General features: G+C 35.8%; 1 protein-coding gene across 3 annotated transcripts in view; it reads left to right on the forward strand.

Moving 5' to 3' along the window:
- Positions 1-1,687: 1,687 nt before the first annotated feature.
- LOC126262788 (transcriptional repressor p66-alpha-like) overlaps positions 1,688-12,006 on the forward strand; it is an 83,167-nt gene continuing 72,848 nt past the window's right edge. For 2 of the 3 annotated variants that reach the window (XM_049959609.1, XM_049959611.1), the window contains exon 1: positions 1,688-2,183. The gene's annotated coding sequence lies outside the window, so the exon portion shown is untranslated. Of the gene's footprint in view, positions 2,184-2,341; positions 2,472-12,006 lie in introns of those variants that run through there. The other variant, XM_049959610.1, reaches the window with a different exon arrangement.

Consider the following 12,006-nt stretch of genomic DNA (forward strand, 5'->3'; position numbering starts at 1 on the left):
GTATGAGGTCGGTGGTATGGACGCGAGCTTGACTGACAGGAGAAATGCAAATCTGAACTGGCGGACACCAATGACACAGCCCACAACGCTCAGCTTTAAACGTTACTCATTTCCTGAGAAACCACGAAAATAATGGAAAGTATTGTGCAATTTGTCGAAAGTGTGCTTTCTAAGCATTACTACATCAGAATTAGTGCGTTATTGGTCAAATTCGCATGAGGCAGTGAAATAATAATTATAACTACACGGTGTCACCCGAAAATGTAAAACAGTACATGAACTAGGAAAGGAATTTCACACAGTAAAAATGAAAAGAAAACAAACTATCTGGAATTATCATCCCACTTCCTTTTCAAACTTTTTTGTAGGAAATTATGTTGGGACAACAGTACCAAAATTTACTGAGTACGGCAGATTAAAGTGTGTTATTTCTGCCAAGAATCATATGTGCTTGTGATTATCGCTCTAAAATAAAATAAATCAAACGCCTAGCGCGTCAATATGACTGTTGAGCCTCGCGGCGTGTTTTATTTATCTATAATCTGAAGACAATTTCAAGTGTACAAGTATAGTCACTCCGTACAAAATTTATTTATATTCACACATATATCGTAACAAAGACATATCTGAATTCAATGAAAACTTAATCACCCTTAGACAACCACCCAACACCAATGTCAGTCAAATAGCAGATTTCGCACAGGAAAAGAATACTTTATTTTTCACCTGAAAATAATTGAGCAGTGGTTAAGGTACTGATATAGTATTCGGGAGTATCAAGGTTCAAATTTTTATCTAGCCATACAGACTTAGATTTTCCGTTGCTTCATTAAATCGCTCATGGCAGATGCAAGGGCGATTCCATTGAAAACGTCTCCATCCATTTTTTCCCCTTTCCCAGTCCAAGCCGAGCAAGTAATCCGCCCCTAATGACCACCAAGTCTAGGACCAGTTGGTCCTCTTATTTAGATCGGATAATGAGAGTACTTCAACTTCTTTCAATTTCAGACCTGCAGTGACGAGATACTAAGTTAATGAACTACCAGTACAATTAACTGCTGCTAGGTGACAAAACATTGTTGTTTGAGCAACAGGCGGAAACATTTCTCGATGCAACTTTTCTCAGCTATGGTTATTCATGTATGTCCTTTCACTGGATGGAGATAATGGCAAGCTAGTAACGTTGTGGGGATATTGTCTATTAACAATTTATCTAATGCATATAAAACAGTTTTCTGAAAAATGCGAACCGTGATTAAGACTATTTCTGAGTCATAACTGCACCGGGAGCAATGCAGTTGTCAAAAGATAATCGGGTACCTATTGAACAAGTTTTCTCATTTTTTGATTATATTTGACATACAGTATCTTGAGTGATGCTGGTGTCGCAGCGAGAATTGTCATTGTATACAACACGCACTGAAAAGAGACGCGGAGGCTTTACTTCGAAAACAGCTGTGTATACCTGAGGTTTCACTGATTCTATTTGATGCGAGAGCTTGTAACGAACTAACAACGCCCGAGGAAGTTCGCATTTGCACTAGTCCAGTTAGTTTCCTCATATGAATGCGAAAAAGTCTAGGATTCGTTCGCGTCGTGGCGTCATGACGAGGTGCTCTTTGTCCGGCTCGGCAGAATTCGTGGGTTGGGTCGGCTATTTAATTCTCTTTGGTCCGGCAGGCGACTGACATACCTCCCAGCGGTCATTCCGCCGTGACAAGTAACAGTACACAGGATGCGTGTTTGTAGTTCGTCAGTTCTCACATTGTGTTGGTTTGTGGACAGTACGTAGTATCAATACTTATAAAAGGTGTAAAGTACACTGTCATGCAGTGATAGATTACGAATTACTCCACGTGCATTTGTTTATGTCAACTTGTTTACGGAATCCGTGTAGTACACAAGGAAGCCCCGTAGCACACAAGTAGAGACAACGCCATATTGGATCAGTGGTTAATTTTTGCGGGGATGAGTTAATTTTTTCTTAGTATTTAAAAGTTTTCGAGAATGTGAAGTGTTATCAGAAGAAATCTCATCATCAGATGTGGTGAATGTGTGGAAGTTTTGCGTTTTTAATGTGGCAAGCGACATGCAGTATTCGGAATAATTAACACCTTGTCGGTACTTTTGAAATCGATTTGTCAGCAGTTAACAAATTTGGAACGTCCTTGATTGACCGCCAGGTATGTGCAACATTTGGTAGAAATATTGTGTGTAGGGTGTCTAAGGAAATGCCTGTGTGAGTGTAGATCAAAAACTGCGGCCGTAAAGCGCTGAACGGTGTTGTGAAAATTTATTAATTAGTGGTAAGTGAACATTGCCTCCGCGGACGCAGCTCGCTGTCTCAAGTGTACAATGGAGTCCTTCAACATTTGGTACAGAAACACTGTTATGTGACGAAACGTTTATGTCAGAACAAGCATGCGTAGTATTTCTTGTTTGTAAACTGAAGCTGTGTGTATCGGCAATCGGTGAGCAGTGCTTATCTGGTAGTGTCATTTAGTTTCGTGAAAAATATAATACATTTGATTACTTTTTGCACTAATATGTAGTCTAGTTCATCGCACTAGAGTGAGGTGATTTATACAATTATTTTAACGTGTCTTAAAGTAGGATTAAACTGTAGTAGGATATTTGTTGTGGCGTCAGTTAAGTGAACCAAAAATTGTCAAAATGCAGTTACGGAATTTGTGTGTGTATACACCGTACATCGGTATCGTGGTATATTTCTTTTAGACTGACAGTTCAAACCGTAAGTAATTTCTGCTGTCGACGAGATGGTTCTGTAACAGTAAAACATACCGTTCATAATATGTTGGTGGAGTCGTTTAACAGTACAAGCTCATATTAATGTTTCGAGTGACAAAATATAGCAGAAGTTAGACTTATTCACTGAGCGTAGTAATTTGCAGTGTAGCAGAATTTATAGGTTATGTGTCTCGGCTAAGTGCTCTATAGAGAACTGCTCGTAGCTGTCCTGTTTTCACCAGTACCAGTGGTACTAATTTTGAGTCTGAATAACGGTAAATATGAAGTCCAGGATCTAAATATCATCACCGTATGAATAGACTCGGTATTACTGTTTCTATTTGGGCCTGTGCGTGGTAACTTATTTTTCAGCTGTGATCTTACACCTGCAGGGCTCTTGTTAACATTGCTATTTGGGGTTATGCTATGTTAGATGACAATAGGATCAGACGCTGCCGTTCGAAAATCGTTCGCATCTTTTATAATGTAGGTATACATTGAACGTAATGTTTTCAGTCATGGAATTGTCGAGTATTGGTAGTTTATAGACAACATTCAGCAGGAGCACTAACTGGTTATTTTGGTTATTTGGATGTTGTATCAATTTTTTTGTGGGAGGGGGTGCTTACTGGTAATGTTCCTATAGGCTTCAGGTTTTGTTGTAGGCCCATATTCTTGGATTTTAGTGGATAATTATGCCAACATTATTTCCATGGTTATTTTCATTCAAACAACAGTTTGGACTTGAAATTTAATTGTTTATCAGTTTTCTCATTAATATAGCAATAGTTAATACAACTAGGCCTAGATATTCTTCTGCAAAAGTTTGTTTTTTAGGAAATTGTGCCAGCCTTAATTAACGGTAAACTACCATCCAGTTCCATACAAGTGATACAACAACAGTAATAATAATAAATGTGGTTAAAATGGTTGTTAAGGAAGTAAAAGCACACAAGACTTGAAGGATTGACTATTCAGTAGGAAAAACTTGCTCTGGCTTGATCTATGAACAAGTGGAATAGGACAAGTATATTAAGCTAATAGGTTTACATCATCACTTTCTGTGTTTCATTAGCTGTTTTCCTCTAGTATGCTGGTTCATAAATGCCACTGATAATCCTAATATGTTTTATAGCTTCTAAACCCAGTTGAAAAGGTAAACTGACAGTAAAACAAAACTAATAATTTGTTTATTTAGTATAACTTACACTGGCCCTGTTGGTGACCTCGTAAGAGTATGCGTATAGAGCATTTGCTGATAGGCTCATCTGTATTCCATGTAGAATTGTCTATATGATCATTTCTTCAGGTGGTTTCACATTGTATGTAAAACACACTTCAATTGGGGGAAAATTACGTCTACCTTCTATTTGAAAGTATTATAGAGTTCTTGATCATAAAATAAAGGGCACTGTTGAATACTACACTGCCATACTGAACAACTGTTGGATTCCAAATAACAAAATGTGTTCTTTTTGAGGAAACTATATTTTCTACTGTGGTATCTCATTTCTAGCTCAGCAAATCCAGGTTGCATAATCTATGACAAAAATCCAGAATAGGAACCACTTCACCTCTGCCATGAACATATGAGCTACCTGCCATTTATGTTGACTGTTTGTCTGCATTTATAAGCATGTAATGTAGACTATTTGATGTTTTAGGTGCATTGTAATTATGCAAAGTAAACAGCATTGTTTTAGTAAATGGTGTGCCTGTCAACTATAGTTTTCTGCTGCTTGTTCAAAAAATGGTTAAGCTAGTATCATGTATTAGTGTAACAGGATAGTAGACATTGTCTTTACTCAAATTGAAAAGTGATTCTAGTCATTTTATTCTTGTATTGTACTTTTGGAATTGAAAGATGTCCATTAGGCATATCGGTTAAGCAGAAGTTGCTCTCAAGTATACCCCATACGAGAACCAATTTTATTTCCTCATGGGTCTTATGGATATGAGACCAAAATATTTGGTGTATGGAAGATTTCTAAATACTTTCTTAAAAGTCACAGTTTTGATCCAATGTCCAGTACTTTTGTGTTCTGAATCACATAGTATTATATAGTTGAGCCTATTTTTAATCTTTCTGCGAATAGTAGTTGTTTTACATATTTTACAGCTTCATAAAGTAGTTTCATGCATCTTACAATTACTTGGAAAAATGTAAGGGAGGTTGATACATAACTCTTACCAAAGATCAGACAATGGAAAATCCAGGATGGGATAATGACAGTATTATGGAAATGACAGATTGCTACTCACCATATAGAGCAGATGTTGAGTTGCAGACAGGCTCAACAAAAAGACTCTCTCTCTCTCTCTCTCTCTCTCTCTCTCTCTCTCTCTCTCTCTCTCTCACACACACACACACACACACACACACACATATGAACAGTGTCGAGGGACTCTTTCTTGGTCGTATGTGTACAAGGTGATCTTGTGTGAATGTGTGTGTGTTTTCTATATTAAAAGAAGGCCTTTGGGATGAAAGCTCACATGTATCTAGCTTTATTTTTGTTGAGCCTGTCTGCAACTCAACATCTCCATTGTATGCTTAGTAGCAATCCATCCTTATCATAATATTGTCTTACCAAATATTTGTTGATTGAACTGTTTGTGGGATAATTTCTGAAGGCACTTATCTTCCTCTGTAGACAGTCAGTCTGTGGAATGATTCTCTTCTTTCATATTTTGCTCTGTTGACATTTATCAGTGGAATCCTTTTTGAGTGTCAATATTTTTTAGTGTAATGTTTCACCTTTTACGTGAAAGAGATCTTCAATAGGCGTTAGATAACTTTACATGTCCTGGTGACTTCTGTGTTGAAAGTAACACTTCATTAAGATTATTGGAATTTGCTCTATTTAGATAGCATTATTATACACCTCAGTATTTATTTGACCAACTGTGAACATTTGTGCCATGTGATCAGCTATATTTTGATTGAAGAGAGATCATGAAAGCTGTCAGTACATGTAAAATTTATGAACTCTCGCCACAGATGTTTTTCACATAAAAAAATAGAAATAAATGTGGGTTAATAAAAATTAACACAGCTAGAAGCAAAAGAGTTTGTTTATACATGAATATGTATGTAGATTCATCGTTCAGCATATTGATGGTACTGCATTGTTGTTGTGTTCTGCCAAGCACCAACTGACAGTTCAGTTAGTTAATTTTATTATATAAGGCCAATTGGTCACAGTGTTAGTGTTGTTTCTTGCATTTCTTTTTCTGCAACACTTTTCGGATGATACATGCGTATATTCTTGCACCAAGCTGACAAAAGTCATCACTATGAGCCAAGTCTTTGAGAAAGATCTTTGCTACTGACAAATCACCTGAAATTAGTTTATTTTGTATTAGAGGAGGAAAGTTGCTACTCACCGTAAAGCAGAGATGCTGAGTTGCAATATAGCATATTTGCTATATGGTGAGTAGCAACTTTCCTTCTCTAATATTGTTACATTCCATCCTGGATTTTCCATTGTTTGGTTAATTTGGTATTGTGTATTCAGTAGTGTTAAATACTTTGGTATGCCACTGATGCCTGGTGATCATCAGTGGCTCAAAATAAGTGACACGTAAACTAACATATTACTTGATCGAGATATTATTGCACTTGGCTCCCATGCCTGTTAATGAAACTATGTTGTGGGGTTACAGTAAACAAGTACCATGGTGACTGAGGAAAGTGCATCGCACTGTGAATAATTTCAATATATATGTGCATATACTATCAAGTGGTTCAGTGTGTCGTCGTGTGTGATATAAAAAAGTTTAAATTTGGGAGGGGGTGGTTTGTTCTGTTATTAATTCCTCCCCCACTACCACTCTTCGAATATGGTGGAGGAAGTGTGAAGAACGTAGTAATATATTGTTTAGTAGTATATTAGCTTTTCTATACATTGTCTTTGTTGTGCAAAAGTAGATATGCAAATTTAATCAGTTTTGGAGACTTTCAAATAATTATTGCACTGAAACAGATATAGATTATACGTTTGAAGAATTAAGAAATCAAACTATTGCCAAGTATTCAGTTTTTGAATGCATAATGGCTCTTCATTAAAAGATGTCCACTGCAATTACAGAGAATGCCAATTTTGACTTTCTCAATACATTGTTTTCTTTCGTTGCCTTTGTATCTTTATATAGTCCATTTTTTTTCACACTGTGTGCTGGTTTCAATTGGATGATTGCAGTATGCAGTTTTTGATTATATCTATAGTTTTCACTTCATAGAGCACCATGTTGCTGGTTAAGGGTGCTTAATTGCAGGGAAGCTTTAGTTAAAAGCTCTTCATGAAAAGATGGTGTAAAGTTTTGTCTTGTGATTTTGTGTATGTCTGCTGCAAAATAATGTTATCATTATTGAAGACAGTAGGTTTCATCTTTTCATAAACACTGATTTTTCTTGAAAGCTGTTTCAGAAATTCGAGACTGGTGTTTTAGTTGAAAAACACGAAGCTTGCATTAAACTGATAAATATTTGCATCAAACATACTTTGTGCCATGACATTCAGAACAGTGCAGACGTAAATGACACATTGCTGAAGTGGCAAACAAAATAATGGCAATAGCTTTCCTTATAAAAGTATCATAACAGATGTGTGACACACTCTTTTAACTGTTATATTTATTTTGTGATTCATAAAGGAAAGACCGAGTTGAAACTCCTGTTATCCTAGAGCTGCTTTCATTCTGATCAGTGTGTGTGTGTTTCACATGTCATGTCCTGTTTAACTTATTCTCTTCACACTGCAACTCACACTTTTTTTTATCTCAGTTGCCACTTTGTTTTCTAAGAAATGTGTGCTATGAAGGGTTCAGAATTTTTATGCTAATTAAGGAATGAACAATAATTATAAAATAAGTTTTTCTGAATGAAGTGCTGATTTACCATCTTTTGCCAGCATAATAAGTAGACTATCTTGTGAAAATCCAAACAATGTTGGAATTGCTTAAATATAAAGATCCTATAATTCAAACATATATTTTCATTATCTGGGTCATTGCACCAAAAGTGAAAGCAAACTCACAGGAAATTTAATCCTTGATTATTTTTGATAAGTTTCTAGAGGTAGCATTTAAAGTTGTCTATTCTGTATGAATATGTAAAATAAGGGAATTGCAACTACTTACCTACACAGAGTGATGCATGGCACACAGAAAATAGAAAATGGTTACTTTCACTAACTTCTGAGAGAGTGGTAGTTTTGTAGTAAAATTACAAATTGATTTGTGGTGTGAATGCAAAATGAGTCGTCGCACATCATTTGAGTTTATTGTGCAAATGATCCATGGGACATGAAACTAACTAACATGAATGCAATTTTTTGAGAAACTGTTTCAGAAGACACATATTTCAAACGAAACTGTGATTAACTTTTCAGTGGAAGTATTTTTCATAAGTAAGATACTGGGAAAAATCATATAAAACACAAATAATCGCCATCTTGAAACTTTTTAATATTTTTTGCAGTTAGGAGTAGGCATAGTATGGTTAACATGATTACATTCTTTATAATATTAGCCTAATGCATCATGGTAGTAAATTCATAGGAAAGGCATTGTTGAAGGAGTTGATGGTGAACTGAAACAAATGGTAGTTAGTTTCATGTTCATGGACCATCTGCACAGTTAATCATAATGATGTGGAAGGGGTCACTTTACATTCATATTCACATTACACATTCATATGTATATATGACTATTTGCTGACAGTTTGCAAATATAAGGTACGGCATTTAGTTTTGGATGGAAAATATCAGGGTAGAAATAGATTGTCTTTTTATGAAATTGCCAAAGAAAGAGAAATACATTCTGGTGACTTCCGTCCAAAGGATCAAATTGAATAATGTAAGTCTTCTTATGACATCCATGCAGAACCTGGCACTCACTCTGTACACTGCAGTGATGCCGTCTCCCCTACACAGTAATTTATAAAGAGCAGTCCATCACCAAAGATACTTAATTGATTTTAACTCACTTTCTCAGAAAATTGCAACAGTGATTCCTGACTATGCTCTAAATAATGAAGCCATTGGTCAAATGGGTGATGAAAAGTAGGATATTCATGTAGATTCCTGTGGTTTTGTTAACTTAGCAACCGAGAAGTCGATTGAGTGCTTATAGGACAGGTTTTAGCAGTAGATATTGATGAGCAAGTTAACTTCTTTGGAAAGAGCAATAGAGATAACAAATATAGGGTTTGAAGCAACAATAATGCATGGGCCAAGGTCTACGATTCTTCAAATTCTTGATATGCCTGCTATTGACTGTCAACAAATGTTTTCATTCTCTGTCTTGGTCATCAATATTTAGTAGGCAGCTGCTATATTTTTGTTAAAATTTAAAATTTGTATAGCCAAAATTTTCAAAATAAAACAGATTAAAATGAATTTTTCTTTTAGTACTCCCATTCCATCACAATGAAAGCTCTGTCCTATCATTTGATGAAATAATTTTAATTTTAAAATAACAGATGGGAATAAAAAAAAAAGACATTAATGCTGATTGGGCTGATGACTGCTTATCAAGCATAAAAAGTTTCAAAATTCAGTTGGGTGTAATATAATAGAATTTTTATACTGTGTTACCACAGATGAATTTTATATCTGGTTGTGAGCCCTGTTCTAATACAAGTCCGATTTTACTTTTACACATACTAAATGACAATTCCGTAATTTTATATTATTAGAATTACATTTTGGCTTGTATCATTTTATTGCCAACAAAAGGCCTCCTGTTAAAATGTAGATTAAATTTTATAATTTGAAACATACAAAATTGTTAAGGCTTTCATGGCCACTTGTTGACAAACTGCCTATTGGCTTCTGTCTCGGGTTCTTCGGCCGACGTTCATCTAATGATTTTACTGTCCGCCGATAGTAAAATCATTAGATGAACGTCGGCTGAAGAACCCGAGACAGAAGCCAATAGGCAGTTTGTCAATTTGAAACATGTTAAAATGTAATGGATATGTCCCATTCTGTTCCAGGAAATGATCCATATGTAATATAATACTTGACGGCGACATTTTCAGTGTGTAAATGCTTATTGGTGACACCTCAAAATATATTTCTTATTTGTTGGTGTGTATGATCATAAAAGTCTTAATGTTATCTAATATACATGGAAAAATAACTGTGTAAAAGAATAATTGTGCTTACTTTAGGAATGTGTTATCAATGGACAAGAAAAAGTTATTATTTTGTGTATACATAGTGGATGCACTTAATATGGAAATGCCAACCTTTGATATGGACTTTGATGTGTTGAAAAAGTTCAGTTGTTAAAATGACAAAGATATTGCAGACGTTAGGATATTATGAAATTGAGATGTAATTCATAGATTACATTCTTCCACTTTTTAAAAATGAAGCAATTACACTTCCATTAAAATTACTTGTTATGTGGTGTTGGTCACATGTCACTACATAGCTGTCATATTGGCTTCAGCTGTGCCTCATTTAAAACTTGGTCAACAGCAATGGCCTGTAGATGTGGGTTGCATATGCTGTTGATTGTGCCCGATAATGGGTTATGCGTATACACCACACATCTCGAAAACTGCAAGTAAACTGACTCTTTGCTGTGGTGCATTCATGTGAACCACTCACTGAATAGTAGAAACGTCTATCCATTGACAGGTGCACACACTGCTTTTCGTGTGCCTGTTGACAGCATACCATTTTGACTGTTTGCTCATTGGTCTTATTTACTCCTAAATTATTTACATTCTGTTGGAACTTTCCTTACCATATTGTTATCATATGTTTGTCATAGTTCTGGACAATTTAAAGAACTCTGCCAGCACAAGGACGACACTTCAGAACAGTGATGATGCAACCTGAGCAATTTTACTGCATTATATGTTGTAAAAAAGCAATCTTTCCACATAATCCCGAGCTTTTGTATAAGATAATGGAGGTGTGTAATATTTCTGTAGTGGTCGTAGGCTGATGCACTGTAATGGCATTTGACAAGGTTGCATTAAGAGAGTAATTTGGTTATTGCTTGCCAGTGTGACACTTTTGAAGATATTCATTGTTAGAGTTTTACATGGAATTCTTTTCTCTCATTTGCATGGAATATATGGTTGTTGTTATGGTCTTCAGTCCTGAGACTGGTTTGATGCAGCTCTCCATGCTACCCTATCCTGTGCAAGCTTCTGCATCTCCCAGTACCTACTGCAACCTACATCCTTCTGAACCTGTTTAGTGTATTCATCTCTTGGTCTCCCTCTACGATTTTTACCCTCCACGCTGCCCTCCAATGCTAAATTTGTGATCCCTTGATGCCTCAGAACATGTCCTACCAACCGGTCCTTTCGTCTTTCAACTTGCCACAAACTCCTCTTCTCCCCAATTCTATTCAATACCTCCTCATTAGTTATGTGATCTACCCATCTATTCTTGAGCATTCTTCTGTAGCACCACATTTCGAAATCTTCTATTCTCTTCTTGTCCAAACTATTTATCGACCATGTTTCACTTCCATACATGGCTACACTCCATACAAATACTTTCAGAAACGACTTCCTGACACTTAAATCTATACTCGATGTTAACAAATTTCTCTTCTTGAGAAACACTTTCCTTGCCATTGCCAGTCTACATTTTATATCCTCTCTACTTCGACCATCATCAGTTATTTTGCTCCCCAAATAGTAAAACTCCTTTACTACTTTAAGTGTCTCATTTCCTTATCTAATTCCCTCTGCATCACCCAACTTAATTCGACTACATTCCATTATCCTTGTTTTGCTTTTGTTGATGTTCATCTTATTCTGTGTATTACAAAAAGAAATCCTCATAAAGAGGTCAACCAAGTTGTATGTGATAAGCAAGTTTTATAGTAAAAAGCTGCATACTGTAGAGCCAAAAATAGTAAGAAATGATGCTGATGTAATTAAGCAATGAGCACAAGAAGAATTGTTCAATAGGTTTACAAGTAAAATGGAGACTTATATATATGGAAGCATTCAAGGAAATGGAAATGCTAAGCATAACGCAACAAGGGGGAGTGACACTGAATAGTATTCAAGGAGGAGAATTGATGAAACAGAATGCTAGTTCTTGATTAGCACTTCATTTTGTGTCATTGTAAATGTAAGGAATTGGAAATGAATTTAAGGAAAGGTAAACATGAAAAGTTGCAGGACCAGGTTCATAAACATGAAACTTCTGTAGTATGTTGGGTGTAAACTCATAATTAACTGTTGCACATGTTTCATAAATGGGAAATCCTTAATTC

The sequence above is a fragment of the Schistocerca nitens genome, chromosome 6 (assembly GCF_023898315.1).
Source record: "Schistocerca nitens isolate TAMUIC-IGC-003100 chromosome 6, iqSchNite1.1, whole genome shotgun sequence".
NCBI classification, from domain to species: Eukaryota; Metazoa; Arthropoda; class Insecta; order Orthoptera; family Acrididae; genus Schistocerca; species Schistocerca nitens.